Here is a 22,448-nt window from a genome sequence, read left to right on the forward strand (position 1 = left end):
GCATGTACCTTGGTTGCTGGCACATCCCCAGTAGGGGGAGTGCAAGAGGCAGCTGATGGATGTTTCTCTCTCATTGATGCTTCTAACTCTCTATCCCTCTCCCTTTCTCTCCGTAAAAAAATAACAAAATATTTTTAAAAAGTTAAAAACAACAACAACAACAACAACATATCCTCAGGTGATTATAAAAAAACAATAAAAGTAACTACTGGTTTAACCTGAGAACTGGATTCTGTCAACTGGATGCCCTGCATCCCCACCACTCCCAGAAGCTGCCCCAAGCATTAGTGTGGTGAGGAGACTACATGGATGGGGTGCATGACTAAACCCACTTCCAGCCTGGAAGTGGTGTCAGATGCAGAACACTACTCATCTAGAGGGCCACCCAAGAAAAGCTTTGCTTATTGAACCTGCCACCAAGCAGGAGCTGCGTGCCTTTCTCTCAGATCCATCCCTGCCCTCCGTTAAAGGGGAACACCTTCACATACCACCCAGGAATGCTCCTCTGGGGGTTCTCACAAACCAACATCCCCAAATACCCCAAAACACACAGCTGCAGACTTCTACTGCTTTTTTCTGGTTTTGTTAGAAGGTTGATGGATCTAAAATTGGGAAATAAAAAGACAGGGAAAGTTAGCTGGCATGCTTTTAACTTCAGACATTTTAACATTTAAATTGATCTTTCCTTTGTCTTTACCACACTGGGTTGAATCCTGAAATCTCATCTCCACCTACCTGGAATTAGAGCCCAGGGTGTTTCAAAAGCCTTAGATTCTATTTACAGATGTTATGTCAAAACAAGGAAAGCATGTGCTTTCCCGTGGTTCATAAGTAGGTCGCTTCTTTTAAAACAAACTTTAATGCCTGTATTAAAACTGTCAAGACAACCAAAAAATTAAGAGAATGTGATGAAAAAGTTGATTTTCAAAGAGTAACAGTCTCAGCCATCTGCTCCAACAATGGTATATAGATCTCTAACTCTTGGGGGTAGAAGATTCTATTCAAAATAATGCATTAAAATAAGCCTCGAGTCTTTATATTTCTTTGCTTAAGGACTTAAAAAAGATCTTTATGCTGTGGTAGAAAAAGCAATATATTAGAGCTTATCTGAACAAACCTTTCAGCTTAACAAGATATTATATTTGCTTTGAGACAGAGAGCATGCCGTGTGCAAAACTGGATCTTCTTGAGTTCATTTTTTCCCTCTTTATATCTCGATGATTATTTTATCTTTTTTTGTGGATTCCATTATAATTCATGCATAAATGCATGAGGTTCCCTAAATCCTTATCTTTAGTTCTGTTATGTGCAATTCAGGTTCTTACTGCATAAAAACCAGATTTAAAAAAAAATGATTGATTCCAGAGAGGGGAGGGGGGGGGGGGAGAGAGAGAAAAAGAAACATTCATTTGCTCTTCCACTTATTTATGTATTCATTGGATGATTCTTGTAAGTGCCCTGCCCAGAGATCAAACCCTCAACCTTGGCGTATCAGAACGACACTCTAACCAACTGAGCTGCCTGGACAGGGCTGAATAGTATTTACTGGTATGTATTAAGTATATATTCTGCAATAGGTGCTACCCCAAATATTTCACAAAAATTATTTATTCCTGCAATAACCCTATACCTTGAAATTTTAAAACCCATTTTATAAGGGAGGAAACTGAAGTTCAGGTAGATAAACTAATTGTGCCTGAGATGATATTGCTGGCAAATGGCAAGGGTATGCTGAACACACACCTTATACTAGATCCTGCAGTCTTAGGGCTATGACCTGGACATGAAGTCTTCTCGGCTGTGCAGGAGCTGGAAAGACTGACTACCTGTGAATGTAGAAGAAAGTCCATCTGCTCTAGAGAGGAAACACGTAGAGGGTGAAGGAAATGGAGCTTTCCTTTATACCGTGGGTGAATGTTTGTGAAAAATGTGTTAGCAGTATAATTAAATGTATCATCTCTTTAAATATATGCCCATCTTTCAAAATGGCTAATCTCTCCAGAGTCATATATCATTTTGTGTACTGAAATGATTTGGAATTGTCATTGCATTTGTTTATTTGCTATAACGTCATGCAAGTTGCAGTGAAGTAAAAACACAGAAGCAGTCTATGCATGACCAAATAATAATTAAATGCATTCATTCTGCTTTATGTTTTCCCTGAGGAGATAAGTCTTTTAGGGACATTACCTAATTATTTAGCTCATAACTTTTCCCTTTCTATTTACAAGAAAAGAAATTAAGCCAATGCCAGAGGCAAGGGCAGAACTATTACTCTTAGAAAGTTTAAACAGTTACCAAAAAATAACACCATCCAAGTTGACCCTCTGTTATTGCTACAATGATAGATAGAATCACGTTATTTAATTCTCCACGGAGGTTTCTGTAGGAAAGTCACAGTAATGTTTCTTCTGTGTTCAAGTAGAAAGGTCTCTGTAGGTTAAATAAGTCACAGAAATTAATAGGCACACTTGAACTTGTTTGAGGAATTGACTAGCACTTTCTGCTTTGGTGTTCAAAATTAATATTCAAAAAGTTTTCTTAGGTTGTAATACATTGGGTGTTTTATTAGACGACAAACACGTGATTTGGTTTGTGAAATATAATTTTTGAATTTCATCTCTTAATATAAAGTTGAAATACAAGATAATAAATTATCTTAGTAGGAAATTCATGAGGAATATCCTCAGACCGCAGCTAAAATAATTTTCAGAAATCTGATTTCTTTAGTTGCAGGGCTAAGAGGCAGACCTTACCTTAATTTGAGGAATTATGGTTTGAAGTTGAAACAATCTATTGCATCCATAATAGCCTATTTTAAAACCTGGTTATTTCATCAAGTGTATCTGCTGTGAAGATTTAAAATTGTATATTTTAAAAAAATCAGTAACTTGGAGAGTGTTTTACTCAGTGAGGTTATAAAAATGCAAAAGTGTGGAAGACTATACACAATAGGGAAAACTAGAGTGCTCATCTTATATACAGCTGTATAAAAGATTTTAGTAGAGCAATAAAGCTATCGTTTTACAAACCAATGCTAATGGTTGTGGTAAAAAGGCTATCTACATGACTCAGAAATACTATAACTTTTTACTTGATATTAAATTAGTGAATACCCATGTGAAAATGTAATCTCTTTTCTTTTACTAAAATATATTTTTCATTTGAATTAAATGGTTCTATTTGTATTAAATAAGATGTTTAGTCAAAATAATTTTTTAGAGAGAGGGAAAGACAGAGATAAACATCGATGTGAAAGAAGCATATTGATTGGTTGCCTCCTGCAGAACCGCAACCAGTGCCTGGGCTGGAGGAGCCTATAGCCGAGGTACATGTCCTTGACCTGAATCAAATCTGGGACCCTTTGGTCAGAAATCTGAAACTCCAGCCACAGAGCCAAGCTGACGTAGGTCCAATAATATTTTTACACTGTAGGTTTCTGTCTTACAAAGTATTATTAGAGGAGCTATGCAAATTCATCAGTCATGTACATTCACAGCCATCTACATCTAATGTTTTTGACCTGTTCTTTTTGAGAATAGAAATATACAGGACACAGTCTTACAATAGCTGTTTTAAACAACTTTAACAATGGGCCATTGCTGAAACCGGTTTGGCTCAGTGGATAGAATGTCGGCCTGCGGACTGAGAGGTCCCAGGTTCAATTCCGGTCAAGGGCGTGTACCTTGGTTGTGGGCACATCCCCAATAGGAGGTGTGCAGGAGGCAGCTGGTCGATGTTCCTCTCTCATCGATGTTTCTAGCTCTCTATCCTTCTCCCTTCCTCTCTGTAAAAATTAAAATAAAATATATTTAAAAAAATAAATAAATAAAAATGGGCCATTAACCGAAATCAGTTTGGCTCAGTGGATAGAGCATCGGCCTGAGGACTGAGAGGTCCCAGGTTCAATTCCAGTCAGGGGCATGTACCTTGGTTGTGGTCACATCCCCATGTGCAGAAGGCAACTGATCGATGATTCTCTCTCATCAATGCTTCTAACTCTCTGTCCCTCTCTCTTCCTCTCTGTAAAAAAAAATCAATAAAATGGGCCATGATTTTATAATCTAGTGCTCATAATGTTTCACTCGATTTTCTCCAACTTCTATTTATATTAACTGAAAATTGGTTTTTAATTAAATAGAATAAAAATGAATTGGATTATTTATTTAAATCCACAAATAGCTTGTTTATTTGAGGTTGGTATGCTGTTAATGAATCATTTTTCCATGCATCAAAAACTCTCTTTTCAAAAAAGAAAACTATTTTCTTTCCCTCAATAACAGTAAGCTATTTTGGGGTTTATTTTTCATTTTGCTACTTGTTTATTTGTTTTTCATCTGATGAGTAACAAACCTGTGTGAGGAAGACTCACACATCTTGGGGACTGAATACTTGAAATAATAATTATTTAACCTCAAGGTTCATAACTAAGTAGCTATGCAACTATAAGTAAATCTTGTCAACAGAACACAGGAACTCATGATCTTTGTGAATATCAAACTAGAAGACATAGACTAATTTAGTTTATAAAATTCAAAGGTACCACAAAATTGTTGATCACATTCAGAAAGATATACAATTACTTTTTCTCAGGTTATAAAAATAAGCTAATTGAAATAATTTGATGTTAATAGTAAATTAAAATTTCAATAAATACACTGCACTGGATTCAGAGTATCTACTCTTGATTAACATTATCATTGCTTGGATATTAGACTTTGATCTGTTAGCACCACTCAACAAAGAACTCCGCCATATTTATGTAGAGTGAATTTTAGTGCTTACTTGTTATATTTGTGAAGTTATTGCAATCCACTGTCAGTGTTGAGGCCACAAGACAAAATCTCCATAATAATTTGTAATCTACTGCAAGGATTAACCAACTCCTTGTAAAGAACCAAATAATAAATAACTTAGGCTGCAAAGAATACACCTAGTATATGCAAAGATGGTATTTTTGCTAGCATATAGTTTCGGATTTGTATTCTTCTTAATATTTATGCATTGGTTTGCTTAGTTTTGCAACCCTTTAAAATGTAACAACAATAACAACTTTTAACGTGAAGCAATAGAAAAACATTTGGTGACTTAAATTTGGCCCTGGGGTCATAGTTTGCCAATACCTGGGCTACCAGAGTTAATATCACCAGTATCTTATATTTAACCAGTGAGAAATTGCATTACATGTAAGGAAGGTGACAAGCTTACTCAAAAGCAGGATGTCATTTAAAATCCCAGATCTATTCCACTTCTCTGGATAGACACTTTGAAAACTAATTTACTCTTTCTTAATTTGAAATTTATATATGGTATAAAAAAAACCTTCTGAGCCAGTGAAGATGAAATCAAATTAATGTTAATTGTTGAAAGCATATAACTAAATAGGCTCTAAGAGGAAATAATTTAGGATTTACATGTCAATAAATTACTAACTTAAAGATATATAGATAACTATTTCCTTATTTCCATTTTAAGTACTTCTAACAGTAGCATCGTGACAGGAAGAAAGTATACTATTCCTGCATGCACATTGAAAAGAAGAACTAAAATGATTCCATGCAATGTCGCCAAAGAGGAAAAATAGCTGCACAACACCCTGTGACATTTAGATTATATCTGCCCTTAGATGCTAATTTCCAACTATATCCCAGATGGTGGTTAAATTAATAAAATCTTTCATGTGTATTTTAGAACATCAGAGGAGCCATCTGGCTATTGACAGCCACCTTAATTTTTAGTGTCTTTATTGTGAATTTTACAGTGCAGTGTACCATTTTAATGCCAGGGAATGTTTTATCATCTATATTTAATTATTAAGTGCCTAAATGCACTGACATTTGAAACCAAATAAAATAAGACTGATTCAGATCATGTCCATACATGCCAAACAGTGTGTTGGAAAATTCTTTTCAATTCAAACCAAACACTATTGACCTGAAATAGGCAAGTGTCTTCTGTGGATATATTATGTATTTTGCATTATACTTGCAAATGTGACAATTCCCATATTCATTCTATGCATATAGACGCAGTTATAATCTATTCTTAAGTTGCTTTCATAAAAATTTGTGTGCAATAATTGTGTGGAAAGTAGAATAGGTATACTCAGGACCAAGAACCTAGAATATTTTCTGACTTGAATGCACGTTTGTTATTTGAGAGTAAATTATAGATGTGAAAGAATTCATCTGATGCTATTACTCTGCTCAAAAAATTAAGGATGCTACATGCATTGGATGCTAATTCAAATGTAAAACCTGTTTTTATTGTCTTTTAGGATTTCCATTTTTATTCTAGAAATGGGGAAACTATCGGAAAAATGATCTTCCCTCAACACACACATACACAAGGTAAGAAGTATAATTCTTTAGATAGTGTCTAGAAATGGTTATAGCAATTTTGGATTTATGGTTTCATCTTGAATTTGTTTTATTTAAGTAAAAGTAATATTCTCATGGATTTTTAGTGTTTTGAAAAGACTAGATGAATATGTTGATTTATTAAATGAAGAAAACATATCAGAAAGATACTTGTTGGGAGAAAACAGTTCAATATGGCAGTGTAGGGGATTCCAGAACTCACTTCCAGGGACACACCAAATACACAGCTACAAATGAAACAAATCCCTCTGAAGTGAACCTTCATGCCAATCACTTAATGGTAGTTTTTCAGCATACATAAAACCAAGTTCCCTGGCTTTTAATGATGGCATCCATTGGCTTCATCATTGAGAGTCTTGGGTTCCCTTCTCCTACCACAACTTCTAATTCAACAGCTCTTCCCACTTATTTCAGTTGCATTGAATGCTTCCTGTTGATAGCACTCTGGTTCTGTTTCCCCCATATTACAGAACAAGTTTAATACAGCAGAGGACCTTCGCTAAAAATAGTTTAATGTTTTCTGATTTAACCTTTAATAACCACTTGATGTCCTCAATACGCATTTTTGTTGGAGAAGGTGACTTAAAAAAAAAAAATGTCTGGCCGAAACTGGTTTGGCTCAGTGGATAGAGCATCAGCCTGCAGACTGAAAAATCCAGGATTCGATTCCAGTCAAGGGCATGTACCTTGGTTGCGGGCACATCCCTAGTAGTGGGTGTGCAGGAGGCAGCTGATTGATGATTCTCTCATCAATGTTTCTAACTCTCTATCCCTCTCTCTGTAAAAAAATCAATAAAGAAAAGTATAAAAAATAAAATTAAATTAAAATATGTCTGTTTATAATTATACAGCTAACCAACATTATGAAAGCTGAAAGTCAGCACCTTCATATCATGGGGCATCCCAGGATGAAGCATTTAATAATGTGGCAGAGCAGTCAGATGGTAGATTGTTACATTTTCTTAAGAGGTTAATTAATATTACATGGTGGTTCACAGAGAAGATATAAATATTTATTTATCATGATATATTCACCGTGAATTGAAATTTTAAGGGCATAAAATTACTGGTGGATTTGCATAAAGAGATCAAATATGTCCATAGGTAAACGTTAATTTTCCCAGTGCCTTCTCAGTGTGAGAGCATCTCAGTCTCAGGAATATACTTTTTCTTCCTTTCAGAGAGCTCTGCTATCTATTTACAAAAAAAAACACAAAAAAAAAACACAAAAAAAACAAACTACAGTATAACTTATGGTATAAAAAATACTGTGAATAATTAAATTCTATTCCTTTCACAACGACTTCTTATACTCTACTTCGCTAAAGCAGTGTTCTGTGTTAGAGAATCAGTCTGTTTTGCTGGCTAAGCAATTTCTTCTCCAGAGTGGATATATCCTAACATATTAAGATCTTTGCTTAGATCATTAGCCAAAGAATTAAGGGGTAAGATATTACTCTACATGGTCTGATAAATGCAAGCAAAAGAAGGAAAAATGTGACCTTGGAGATGAATCTATGTCAAATTTTATAAAGGGAAAAATTTACTGAGAGGAGAAGACGATGAATTGTTGCCCTCAATAAGCATATCCTTCAGTATAACTGGAATGTCTACATAATGTACATTTGTCCTTTTTTGCTAATTTTTGTACATTAAAATTAACAGATCATATTGAGGTTTATGTATGAAATTTTCTAAAATCAATAAAAATTTAGAGAGAGATAAAAAATCAATAAATATTTATTTTGAAAAGGTAAAATAAGCATCAAATATTGAGTGAGGAATCAGAGATCCTAAGCACAAGGCTAATGTCAACCATTACAAAATTAACATATTCCATTATAAAATTTGACTAAATTAACTTTCCAAATCCCTCTCTGCCTCTCTCTCTCCCCCCCTCACAAACACATTTATTTATTTTCATTTCTATATATCCTTATTCAACCTCAAACTTCTTATATTTTTTAAGGAGAAAGGAAAGGTCTAGTGAGTAGAGTGGTAAAATAATTGCAATAGAAACAGGATGAGAGAGAGAGAGATAGAATTGGCATTCTTTATTATCAATACGCTATTAATCCTAGGATAGTAAGAAGTGCTCAATCTTAAAAATGTGCCCTTACTTGACTTGTGATGACTTCCTCCTCATAATTAAAGCATCCATCTTATATAAAAACTGCTGTTTGAAATTTTAACCCTGCTATTTGGCTTCTATAAATGCTTGCTTGCTTAAATAATAAGGAAAATAAGCCGAAACCGGTTTGGCTCAATGGTAGAGCGTCGGTCTGCGGACTGAAAGGTCCCAGGTTCGATTCCAGTCAAGGGCAGGTACATTGGTTGTGGGCACATCCCCGATAGGGGGTGTGCAAGAGGCAGCTGGTCGATGTTTCTCTCTCATCGACGTTTCTAGCTCTCTATCCCCTTCCTCCTCTCTGTAATATGTCAATAAAATATATTTTAAAAAAATAAGGAAAATAAGACTACTCCCACTTCAGAGAGGCCATTAAACCTTCCCTGGATGAAGTTATCAGTGCTGGCACCAGGCCAGGCCTTTGGTTGAGGTCTCAAGGCCCCAGCACATAGGGGCTCTTTAAGAACTTGCAAAGTGGGCCGGAAACACCCTATATTTGGGAGACAAAGAAGGTAAAAACATCTAAATAGGGAAAATTCCTCCATGGTGGGGCCCAGAATTTGAGAGACATTTTCTCTGGGCCTGTGCATCGTACTAAATGTAACTTCATTTCTCTAAGTGCTGCTTGGTTCTTTGGTTTTCTGTAACAGAATCATCTTTTCCCAAACCACCCTTTCAGTAATGTCACATCACATTTCAGAAATATTTTTACCTTCTGATCTCTTTTTAGACCAGTGGTTCTCAATGTGGGGCACATGCCCCACAGTGGGCAATTTAATTTTTAAACAGGGGCAATTTGAGAATGAGTTATTAAAAGTGAATTTTTTGCATTTCTTTGTTTCTAGTATACACAGTATGTAAATATATATTGTGACACATTTATGCATTTTAGTTCTCTATTAATATGTTTTGAAACTTTATTTGCTATTTTTATATTACTTCATATTATTATTATTATTTTAACAATTTCTTAGTGATTTTTTTTCCAGTACTTCAACTGCCCTTTTGTTCTTTTATTTTTTCTCTTTCACGAATACCACATTCTATGGAAGCATGTTTATACCAAATTAATGGCCTTTAGGCTTTCTCCACGCGAATAGAAGTTCACTTTTTTAATAATCAGAATCACATGTCATGGGGGTGGGGCATCAGAATTTTAGAGATGCTTAGGTGGGGCATGGCCAGAAAAAGGTTGGCAACCACTGTTCTAGACAATTTATCTGTTCTCTGTTGTTCAACCCTAGAGTAGTATCTTCAGGTATTTTCCTATCAAAGAGAAATAATTTCAAGTACCAACACAAAAAGTGCATCTGTACCCAGCTATGTAAGCATGAACTGAGCAATGACTCTGAACCATTAACAAACATGTCAAAAGTCCGCATGCTTGCTTGGCTGTATAGGACTTGTAAAGAAATCCTAAATATTAGTGTTGGTGTCTTTACCCCCATTACAACAGCAAAAATGAATCAGGATCAAGGAGCGTAAGAAGATAGGGAGGATGGTTTTGGGGGAGGTGCTTTAAGAATGTACTGTATCAGAAATAACATGTAGAAGGGGGATTGTGAACTGCCGGCCTTGGGGAAGATGGCTTTCTTAAAAGTCAAGAACCAAGTGACTTCACTCCTATGTAGGAGATAAACCTGAAAACAACAAATAAACACACAAGAAAATCAAACAAACAAAAATGCATAGACACAGACAACAGTATGGTGATTATCAGAGGGAAGGGGTGTTGGAAGGATAGTAAAGAGTTAAGGGGGTCAACTATATAGTGACAATAGATTAGACATTGGGTGGTGAGCTCAATGAAATATATAGAATTACACACTTGAAACCTTGATAGTTTTATTCAACAATGTCACCTCAATACATTTTATTTTATTATTATTTTTAAATATATTTCATTGATTTTTTACAGAATGGAAGGGAAAGAGATAGAGAGCTAGAAACGTCGATGAGAGAGAAACATCGACCAGTTGTCTCTTGCACACCCCCTACTGGGGATGTGCCCGCAACCAATGTACATGCCCTTGACCAGAATCGAACCCGGGACCTTTCATCACTCTACCACTGAGCCAAACCGGTTTCAGCTCAATACATTTGATTTTAAAGGAAGGTTTTTGGTTGGAATTTTGGGGGACAAGGGTCTGATTAAGCCACCCAAAGGCTTACAAGAGAAGAACCAATTGCATTCAATTATCCGCTAAGCTAATGCCAGCTCTTACACTGCTTTCCATGTGAAAAAAAGTGTAATATCTTTTCATCTTCCATCTGTGAACCCAATTCTTAGACGGGTGGGAACACTAGCAAGGGTGTGTGTGTCTGTGTGTGGTATGTTGGGGGGGGACAGCTAGTACATTTAAGACAAAGATGAGAAGCTGACTGCCAGAGCAGTATGTAGCTTGGAAAGGGGAACTGCTGTAACATCTGACTCCCAAAGGGTGCTGGGTTCGATTTCTGGGATAGTTGGTATTAATAATGTGTGTCAATTCTCTGCCAAAGGAGCAATACAAAAAACATGTACTATAACTTAGAATAAAATGATCAGTATCAGCTAGAGGGTGAGAATGGTTTAATAGAGAAAATAGATGAAATTGTCACTGATAATCTGGATAGGAAGAGGGAGGTTTGGGTCTCAGGGAAGAGGAGAGGGATTGAGAGGTCTGGACCACCTCCCCTAGAGAGTACAAATGCAGAAGGGAGAGAAATGTTTGTAGTGGACAGAGAACTTGGATGCATTTGCTCTGAATTTGCAGGGACTTTGTTCAACTGCCTCATAAATTGACAACCCAAAGGTTTGTGGCTGTCATATTTGAAATAAAAAATAAGTAAATCAATGTTGAATTCACAACTCTAGCAATGCTAGTGGTTCTGCTAAAAAAGTCTATGTTGATGTATGAGTTGATCTTTGTGCTGAGGCTGTCTAGCTGTTATATGCATCTTATGTTGATTAGGCTTTTGATTTGCAAAAAGTCCAATTTAATCTCAATTTCATCACTAATAGCGCTAAATTGTGTTGTTGTTGTTTCAAAGACACAGTTTATCTTCAATGTTTTGCTTATAAAACTAGCCTCTTAATTGGAGAAATAAAAGGAATACCTGAATATCATTAGCCATTAGTCTGTAATTAGGAACAAAGTTAATGGCTATTTATGACCACTTATAAAATAATTGAGTGATGGTTTCTTTTTCATGCCCTTATGGGGCAGTATTTGCTGAATGTTACTAATGTCTGTTAAGTTTACCCAGGAAATATGGACCAGAAGGAACAATACTAATCTCTGTTTTACAATAGGATATGAGAAAAATAAGCCCACTAATTAAAAATAAATTAAATCTATCTTCTATCTTTATATTTTCATTAAAAATTCCCATAATGTTATCTCATTTTAAAGTGCTAATAGTTGAGAAGCCTATCTTACAGAAAAACAGAAATAAGAGCTAGTTTCCTAACCTTATCAAGATTGCTTTGAATAAATTATTAATGTACCTTGAAATAAGTTTACCACCTTTACGTTTATGGTAAGATGCAGTTATCTCTATGGCTGTTAAGCATACAATGTGTGTAACCTTGACAAAATGTTTAAGAGAAACACATATTGCGTGCCAGTGATTCAACAGAAAAGTGGCCACGTTAGTCATGTCCCACAATAATACTTTTATTTTTGTCAGGAAAAAAAAACCACATCTAGATAATCTAACTTATTGTAGCTGCAGAAAAGAGCTCTCACACCTGTGTATTAATAATAAAAACTAGGAATGTAAAACCAGAATGTGAAAATATAGCTCCCCAAATTATAATAGAACTAAACCTGAAGACATTATGTTTCATGCATATTTAATGGGAAGCACTAGGTGTGTACTGTATCCTCAATCCTGCTGGCACATTTGCATATTCAGTCCTTCTCAGGACCAGTTCACAAAGATATCACAGCAAATTATATTACCATGGAACATCTTGACAAAGTGTATTACTGACATTCTAAATTTCTGCTTGCTTACTTCCTTGGTAATGACTTTGGTAGTCTTGTTCTTCAAAAAGCTTGATCACCAGTAGAAACCACAGCATATTATGAAAGGCAAACGTTCCGATCCTCTATGCAGTTGTATCTCTGAGGAATGCAAGCCATTCCTCTGGTTTATAGTCAGGACAGTGAGTCTCTTCTGTCCCCAGCTCTTGTCGCTTCTCATGACCAGCAGGCAGATGATGTAGCTCAGTGTTAGAGCCTGACTCCAAAGCAGAAACCATATTTTTGGGGTCATTGCTGAGTCTGATAAGTATTTTCTTTCTTTTATTTTACATAATAGATTTCCTTCTTCAAGCAGATACAGCAACACAATTGCAATCTCCAAAGCCTCCTAAATTAGCCATCATTAAAATTGATTCATTCATGCTTATAAAATAGGATTCTATAGCCTTTGTGTTTTGCATTATTGATCTGATTTCTAACAATCTAAATACTGTCTTAAAATTTTGAATGTCATTTATCTGTTACAAACAGTACACATTTTTTTTTTGAGGGGGTGGAATGTCAGCATAGACTATGTAGAGTTAAGATAATTAAAAGTAGGTTTAATGAATTCTTAGAAACTGCTGATGCTGATATTAATTATGTCTATAAGTTTTGGAGTGTGAGACACACATCTTGTGACTAGAGAGAGCTAACTTTTGCAAAATTTATTTTAAAGTAAGATTTTGAAGTGCTTGAAAAAGCCTTCATGACAATATTAAGCCACAGGATTTGTTTTATTTAATGGAGAAGTTACAGAAGTACCCAAGATTAAAAATACTAAAAGGTTTATTACATATCTATCATTATTTTCAAACAACTAAAGACAACAAAAACAATTAAAAATGTTTAAATATCTTGGCGATCCCCTTTAAATGTGCTGAGACAATAGGTCTCATTTAGTGTCCTAGAATATGTATTTTTAAACACAGGAAATTAGCACTCAGGTGCTCACAGTTTAAAAATGAAAAGTGGGTATTATACTCCAGGTCATTGAATTGCTCTTAAGTTACTAGAAAATGGAAATTATATTAATTTTACACTAAAAATCTAAAAAAAATATATAAACAAAAAATTTGCAATAATGCCTATAATAGACATCAATGTTATTTGCTTGCATGGTTTTTGTTTTGTTTATAAATAAACAAAACAAAACAAAAACCATGCAAGCAAATAACATATATATTGATTTCAGAGAGGATGGGAGAGAAAGGATAGAAACATCAATGATGGAAGAGAATCATTGATTCGCTGTCTTCTGAACTCCCCCTGCTGGGGATTGAGTCATGTGCCCTGACATGGAATTGAAGCATGACCTCCGGGAGCATAGGTCAACGTTCAACCACTGAGCCACGCCAGCTAAAAACAGGATGCTTGCATGTTTTTTTTTTATCAGCATTTTTTTGTATGCATGCATCAGAAGACCCTACTTGGCTGGCTTAAAAAAAATAAAAATAAAGCATCCTGCTATAAAACAGAAGGGCTGGAGATAGAAGGCTCCAGGATTATAAATCTAGCCACTAAATTATTTCACTAAGTACCAATGAACCTTTAAAATCTGTCTGCTGCCCTGGGCATGTTGGTTTGGCCCCAGGCTAGCTTTTTATAAGGCCACAAACAATCTGCTGCAGTTCAAGCCCAAACACCAAGAAATGCAAAGGGTCAGTGAATGGAAAGGAAAGATTTTTAAAAAGATGATCATAATCTATCCTAGAGGTTCCTGAAAAAACATGCTCCTGGATATAATTGGCTAGAATTGCTTCAGAAGCCAATGCCTAGATCCATCATTGGAAGTGAGAATGGAGCCAAAATGATTAGTTCAAACTGATCAGATATGAAGCATGGAGCTGTAGATGAGTTTCTATAATAGTATGTGGAGTTGGTGAAGGGTGAACACAAACTTTGATTCTGACAGCAAAGAAGTAAATATATTTTGGTCAAACCAACAAAATTTTCTCCTGGTGGGTATTAAGCATCTCTTTAAATATTTTATAAAAGTTTTTACCTGGATCATATAAACCATTAATAAATCAAATCTGTTTTGTGTTGCTTGGGTTTTTGAATAGAAATGCCAAACATGATTGCAGAGTAAGTTTAATTTTTTGAATTCTTCAGTTCAATTTAAATAATTTCAGCATATCCCATTATTTACAATGTTGAACTTGGGGGATTTTAGATGTTTCTTAAGAGTAAAACGTACACTTGTTCTAAGAGCGTGCACTTTTATTTATTTATTTTTTTGGCATTACTGATTATTGTGCCGGGAGAAGGGGAGATAACTGATGAAAACAAGAATGATGAATTACATAAGATAAGGTAATCAGGCTTTCTATTTTTAATATAATGTTTCTCAGTCCCACTAGATCCTCCATTTGTCACTACTTCCTATATGCTGTCGATCTCACAGGATATAAATCACACGTTAATCATGTTGCTTTTTATCAACCCCTAATAGATCAGCATGCATTTCACACTGCACTAGGCCAGCATGACAGGGATATGGAATCAAGGGACTTTAGGATGTTCTGCTTTCTCAGCTGGTGCCCATGATTGATGCTGTGGTTGCTAACATGGAATTCATGCTTGCTCCTATCAACACAGACAATTGGAACAGAAAGCTGAAGTAATATTAACGTGATGAATAAGCCTGTCATCTTAAAAACCATACCTGTCTTTAAAAATCTACCCCTAGTTGAACACACAATGTTAAGCCACATGGATTATCAGGCTCAGCATAATACACTCAGGTTTCTTTCACTTAAAATGTACACATTTTTCATATGATAGTAAATCTGCTATTCAGAGTGACAAAGATTGTGTCAAGAACACATTGCATGAATTTTATCAGTTAGGAATTGCACTTGGGCAAGAGAATCAATGAGATTCCAAACAACGGTTTAACAAATTTAAAAATACTTTTTTATTTTTAGGAATTTTTAAAATAAAATAAAAATTTCAGGACTATTACTGTGACTACAATATGTTTTCAAAGCAAACCAGTCTAACACCACTTTTTCAAGCTCCTCTAACATTTAATACCATCCCTTTGGTAGGATCCTCACTGTTACACTTGCAAGATGGCTGCCAAAAATTCAGCCATTAAGCAGGTGTTTCATAAGATAAGGAGACAAAACAGAAATGAAGTTTATGTTATATTGATGAGCTCCCTTTATTTTTTTAGAAAAATAACTAGAGGCTCAGTGCACCAAATACATGCACGGAGGGGAGTTTAGGGGGTGGGAGAGGCCCTCAGCCCAGCCTGCACCCTCTCATAATCCAGGACCCCTTGCCCCTTACTGCCCAACTGATAGGAAGTGGCGGGAGTGCTGGCCAGGAGTGAGCCTGGACAGTGACCACCAGGGGGCAGCTCTTGAATTGAGCATCTGCCCTCTGGTGGTCAGTGCACATCATAGCAACCGGGCATTCCGCTGGTGGTTCCGTTGTTTGGTCAATTTGTATCTTAGGGTTTTATTATGTAGGATTTTTTTCCTATTGATTTCAGAGAGGAAGGGAGAGGGATAGAGAGGTAGAAACACCCAAGATGAGAATTAATCATTGATTGTATGCCTCCTGCACACTCCACATTGGGGACTTAGCCACAACCCGGCATGTGACCTTACCGGGAATCAAACTGCACCCTCCAGGTTCATAGGTGGACACTCAACCATCGAGTCACACCAGCGGGGCAGTTGAGCTCCCTTTAAAGTGCTCCCAGTAAGTTCTGTCTTGATCACGGTTGGTAAAACCTATATTACAAGACAACAAGAGCTTAAATGGAAGTTATAAGAATTTGTTTTGGGGGGAAAAAGGAAAGAACTTATTAAAGCCACAGGTAGATCAAGTTCCCTAATTTGAATGAAGGAGAGAATGAATATTGGGGTCATTGAGCAGTTGAGTCACGTTTATCAGCATGGGAGATGTCTGCTTTTAGCAACTTGCCTAACAACGCTAAAAGGAAAGAATGACATAGTCAGGTGAAATAAAGTTCAAAATCAAGCAGGTTTTTGACTGGGATGCTGGTAATATCACAGCCAGGAAAGGGGAAAGGAAAGAAAACATATCCTAATGCATCCTCTTCAGGCCTTGGAGAATCTCATCCCTTTCCTAGTTTCAGCTTTCCCTTCCCCTGTGCTCCTGACTCTCAAACACATACATGAAATATTCTACTCCCCTCATTGTTTTATGACACAGACACCTAAATACTCCAATACTGACTAATTTATATGCCTATTTCCAAAACTAAATTAGATTTTTTTTTCTTAAGTTCTGTCAGTGACCTGGCTCTTCTCTCTGAAACTTGTCATTCACCTTTATTCTGGATTTCTCATCACTGACCTTACACAATGAGATCCCAGTTCTACAGGTCACATCTCCAAAATTGCTTTTTAATATCCTCCTCTTCTATCCTTATTGCCACTATCTTCATTTGTATCTAGGAGTTTTTTGGGGCAAACTATTTTTTCCAACCTTTTCTCTCTCCTTTGTGCTATCCTGCTTGTAAGAGATTAACAGCCTGACCAGTGTGTCTCAGGGGTTGCGTATCGACCTATGAGCCAGGAGGTTGCACATGTCCAGATTGCAGGTTTGATCCCCAGTGTGAGGTGTGCAGAAGGTAGCTGATCAATGTTTATCTATCATCACTGATGTTTCTATGTCTCTCTTCTCCCTTTTTCTCTGAAGTCAGTAAAAATGTAATTGGAAAAAAAAAAAAAAGAGATGAACAGATCTTTCCAAAATATCACGAAATACAACTAATATGTATGGGAAGAGGTTTACTGAAGAATTGTCTTACATGATTATGGAGACTGAGAAGTCTTCTGATCTGCTGTGTGAGCTGGGGACCCAGGAGAGCCAGTGGTGTGAATCCTCTGGGAGTCTAAAGGCTGAGAGGCACAGGAGCAGATGGTGTAATTCCAGTCCACAAAGATACTTGCCCCAGCTCCAGCAAAAAGGCAGGCTGCCAAAGGGGCAAGTTCCTCTTTCCTCCACCTTTTGTTCTATGCCCCATTTGATGATCCCTGTCTACCCACATTGGAGAAGGTAATCTTTACTAAATCCACCAATGCAAACACTGGTCTCATCTGGAAACACCTGTCCTGACACATGCAGAAATAATACTTAATAGGAGCATGCTGTGGGCCAGTCAAGCTGATACATAAAATTAATAATCACACCGTGTTACAATCACTTCAGTACCTCCATGAAAGTCATTCAAGAATCACAATACCTAATGAAATATCAATAAAATCGCCTCAAGATGGTTTCTAACATTTTAATAATATTACCTCAGTTTACTTGGCCAGTCTTAATTTTTAACTTTCTTCTGTACAATATATTCTGAGTAACAGAGACTACTTATTCCCCCAAATATCCCTTTCTCATACATTTGGACTTTTGGTTATACTCCGGTCTTCTTTGAGGGAAACAACCTCCCAGCTTTATCTGTTTTATATTATTCAATTTCAAATTTAAATGAAGCTTTTTCCATAATGATATTTTGGGTTTTTTTTTCAATTTTACTGCTGGTTACAATTTTTCTTTTTACTTTTTGGATCCTTTTGGTTTTCAGTTTTATCTTTTTTAAGGCTTTAAAATTACTCTTATTCAAGTAATTAGATATAATTGTATACAATATTCAAGTGTTTAGATATAGTTTTATATTCTCTTCTTGATTGTATAGTTCAAAACACATAATTATACTAATTATTAATTACACATAATATACTAATTATCAATGTGTCTCCTAATATGTTAATCAGAGTTTAGAAATGTAAGACACTTATATGCCCACCAAAAAATAGACATTTACAGATTGTGATATGGCATGATACATATGATCCAAGTTTAATATTAGAGACCAATATTTATCTTCAAACTACATGAAGATTTCTCTGCTACAACATAAAGGTAGTCTACATCAGTGCTATTCAAATTTTAATGTCCAGGTGACTCCTTAGGAATCTTCTTTAAAGTGCAGATTCTAACTCAGTCAGTCTTTGATAAGGCCCATGATTCTGCATTTCTTATAAAAGCTTAGTGGTGGTGATGCTACTGATCTTCTGGCCACACTTTGAATAACAAAAGCATTGAGTAAAGGAACAGTTCAAGAGAAGGATATTTGAAATATTTGTGTGTGTAAGTCTACACACATATAAATGATATACGAGTAGCAATAATACCTACCTCATATTGTTGATGCAAGTATTAAACTAGATTGTGGCCAAGAAAGTGTTTTAGAAATATTGCTGTGTTATTCCTTCAATCAATATATGAATGTGGCTGAAACCGGTTTGGCTCAGTGGATAGAGTGTCAGCCTGCAAACTGAAAGGTCACAGGTTCGATTCCGGTCAAGGGTATGTACCTTGGTTGCGGGCACATCTCCAGTAGGGGGTGTGCAAGAGGCAGCTGATCGATGATTCTCTCTCATCAATGTTTCTAACTCTCTATCCCTCTCTCTTATCTGTAAAAAATCAATAAAATATATTAAATATATATATATATGAATGTGAAAATAGGATATGTTTTTTGTTAGAAAACTGAAATCACGTCAAAATATAAACATGAAAATTATTGATAAATTTTATATATCTTTAACTATAACTTTTTAGAAACAATATTATATTGCTATTTTTTAAACCTGTTAAAGATCTTTCCACTTCAACTTTTTGATGCAAAATTTGTATATGAAGTTGGCACAAATTTATGACTGAATACATTTAGCAGTTTGGACCCTAAGTTCCTCAATTATGTTCCTAAAACACTTCTAAGTTACTCTGTGAATTTCTATATTTTAAAGCTTTGAAACAACTTGGAAAACTCACATTTAATATGGTGTGAGATATACATAGCTGAAACAGGGATTTACATATACACAGAAGCATTGTCAGTCAAACCAGCCAAGCCATTTAGCAATTAGCACCCATAGTCTCAAAATGCCAACTAAATCCAGAAGCATGTTCCTCTCATCAAACAGTCCAATTGTCTTTATTGATGCATGCCTTAGTCATAGGCCAGGTGCTCTGAGCTTAAAATATGAATTCATTTTCTGAAATTAAGTCTGAAAACCTAATGAAAAGAGCTGACTGTAATTGCAAGTGACATGTTACATCATGACAATCGCCAGTTGTAAAAGATTCAAACAGCAATTGAATATGCTTCCAACTTGCTCAATGTAGGTAGTGGAAAGAAATTTCTTTAGCCCAATTTGCTTTCAGTATTTTACCAGCTGCATTTCTCAGGAATATAGAGCCCGTGGCTACCACTAAAAGGCCAATACATTTTCTCTGTATAACACTGCATTGTACTGCCTAACCCCAGGGAAGATACACATTTATTCTATTTTAAAAAGTTATTTCACAAAAACCTCTGCAACATTACAATGAAAATGGCAGTAATTATTGGTAAAGATAATTTCTGTTTGCCTTTTCACCAGATTTTTCTTTGTAAACCAATGTGGTGACTTTTGTGACTTTTCAATGTAAAATGAGCTGTTTACTCTTTTTGAATGAATGTTTCTTTTCTAAATGAATTCAATTGATTGAATTGTGGTAAGCAATACATTCATCCAAATAAGTAAGAAATTTATTTGTCCCATTTTTTATTTCAAGGGAAGTTTATGTTTTGAAAAACGATTCCTATAAAATATTTTCACTTGTTTTAAATATATGAAGTCAAGTACAACATTAAGTTCTCTAATTATGAAATGACATATTTAAAAGTAACTTGATGAATGAAGTTGAAGTTGGTATGTTAATGTTGGGAACAAGTTCAAGTGGTAAGGTTTTTCTAAAATTATTTTATAGTGTTCTTTTAAAACATTTTTTAAACTCATAAGAATAATCTGCTTTCCTGAATTTTTAACACACATACACACACACACACACACACACACCCTGTGCTCAGTAATTCTTTTCTAAATTTACTAGACATTTTATGAAAAATTGCCAATTTACTTCCCCATGTAAATTCTAGAAGTTATGGGGAATGAGAAAAGTGAATAATTAAATAGATTATGTTCATCTTACATATTAAAGTACAGTATACATTTTAAAGCAATCACATTGACTATAATTTAGTACTCAGTGGATTTAAGAATGTGAACTGATTATATAGTTCTTAAATATTTAATACTCCAATAACAAAACTTACATTTAATCCCAAATTCTATTACGTATTAAGTGACTGTTTGGCACATAGGATAAATTAGTTGTTTTACCTAATTTGTATCACTATTCTATAAATTATGCTGGAATTTTGTGATATCACATGAGTTCCTAAGATCAAGGATCACATAGTCTGTGTGTTTATTTTTTGTTTTTATTTTCCAAAATAATAGCAGGGCTTAAACCTACCACGGGGTGCATTTCAATGAAGTAACAAAGTTACAGAGCATACTTTATCTCTATCAAAAAGCCTTATTAGTATATAAAGTTTGTTAGGTTACTGTTCAGTAGTCTTGATGACAGTCAGGGACATTTTCTTATGAACATAGGTGTGAAAAATAAGAGGATTAGGAACCATTCAAAATATTGTCATAAAAATTAATATTTAGCATTCCACTTGCTATTATTCTGGTTACTATAAAATTGACTTAATTGAAGTTTTCATTTCATTTGAACTCAGAAAAATAATGCTGAGCATGTGTACACTTTAAGATCACCTTACTCCAGGTTCAACTGAAGTGCCCCTGGGGAGCCTGCAGGGACATATGAATGATAATGGTGCAACCAAGACCCAGGAGTACAGTAATTCTGTCAGTTTGCCTTGAGGAGAGCACTTAACCCTCGTGCTATTAATCTGAAAGTTTCCTGACATTGAAATTCACACTAATACAAGAATGAGTTTTTCTTAAAAACTATAATTCCTGACCAATTGGAAACAGAGAGTAAAAACAAATCAATGATAGATATTTGGGGAATGAATAAAAAAAATTGCAAGTTGCAAGATGAAGAATCATATAAACAAATAACAATATTTACTAAGCACATATGTGCTAGGAACTTTTATGTGACAGAAACAAGGAAAAATGAGACATTAATTCTTCTCAGAAAAGCTAGGGCAAGTGATGCATTGTAATATGCTAACAATGGAGTCATTTGAGGGAGCAAAGATATGGAATCCAATAGATCTATAGTTTAAACAGATTCCTGTTTTAATCATCTTGGGCTGCTGTAACCAAATGCGCAGATTCCTTGATTGGCTTAAGCATCAGGTATAAATTTCTTACAATCTTGGAGGCTAGGAAGTCCAAGTACCAGTAGATTAGGCTCTTGGTCAGAGACTTTTTTTTTGTCTTTTAGATGGTCATCTTCTTATTGTGTCTTCACAGAGAGCTATAGCCTCTTCCTAATCTCATAAAGACACTAATCCCTTCATAAGGGTTCAGAATGACATTATCAAAACCTAATGACCTCTAAATAACACCACATTGGGAGTTAGGGCTTTAACATATGAGTTGGATTGAGGATACATTATTTAGTTCTTCATAAAGAGAAGCAATTCAGTTGATTTTACACATATCCTAAATTATAGAATTTGGTTTCTTTGTTAACATACATGAAATTGGGGGTATTAGGAATTTCTTTGAGAGTCCTGGACCCCAAAGGCTCAAACACACTAACTGAGGAAATGATGAAGAGTATATGTTTTCAAGTCAGGAAAACCCTGTTTAGAATCCTGGTTCTACCTCCTAGATTTGATGAATTGTTAAGTGCTTTGGATCTTGCTTTACTCATTGGTGAAACATATGCACTAATACCTAATAAGGATATATTTTTAAAAAGATTAAGTTAGTTGGCTCACTTTGAATGGTTCCTGACCAAAATAGTAACTATCAAAGGACACTTATTTTTTAACTTATTTTTAAACTTTAATAAGATTGAAATGGCAGATTTTTTTTTGGAATGAAATGCTAATCTTACTAGGATCAA

The sequence above is a fragment of the Pipistrellus hanaki genome (assembly GCF_964339955.1).
Source record: "Pipistrellus hanaki genome assembly, chromosome: 2".
NCBI lineage: Eukaryota > Metazoa > Chordata > Mammalia > Chiroptera > Vespertilionidae > Pipistrellus > Pipistrellus hanaki.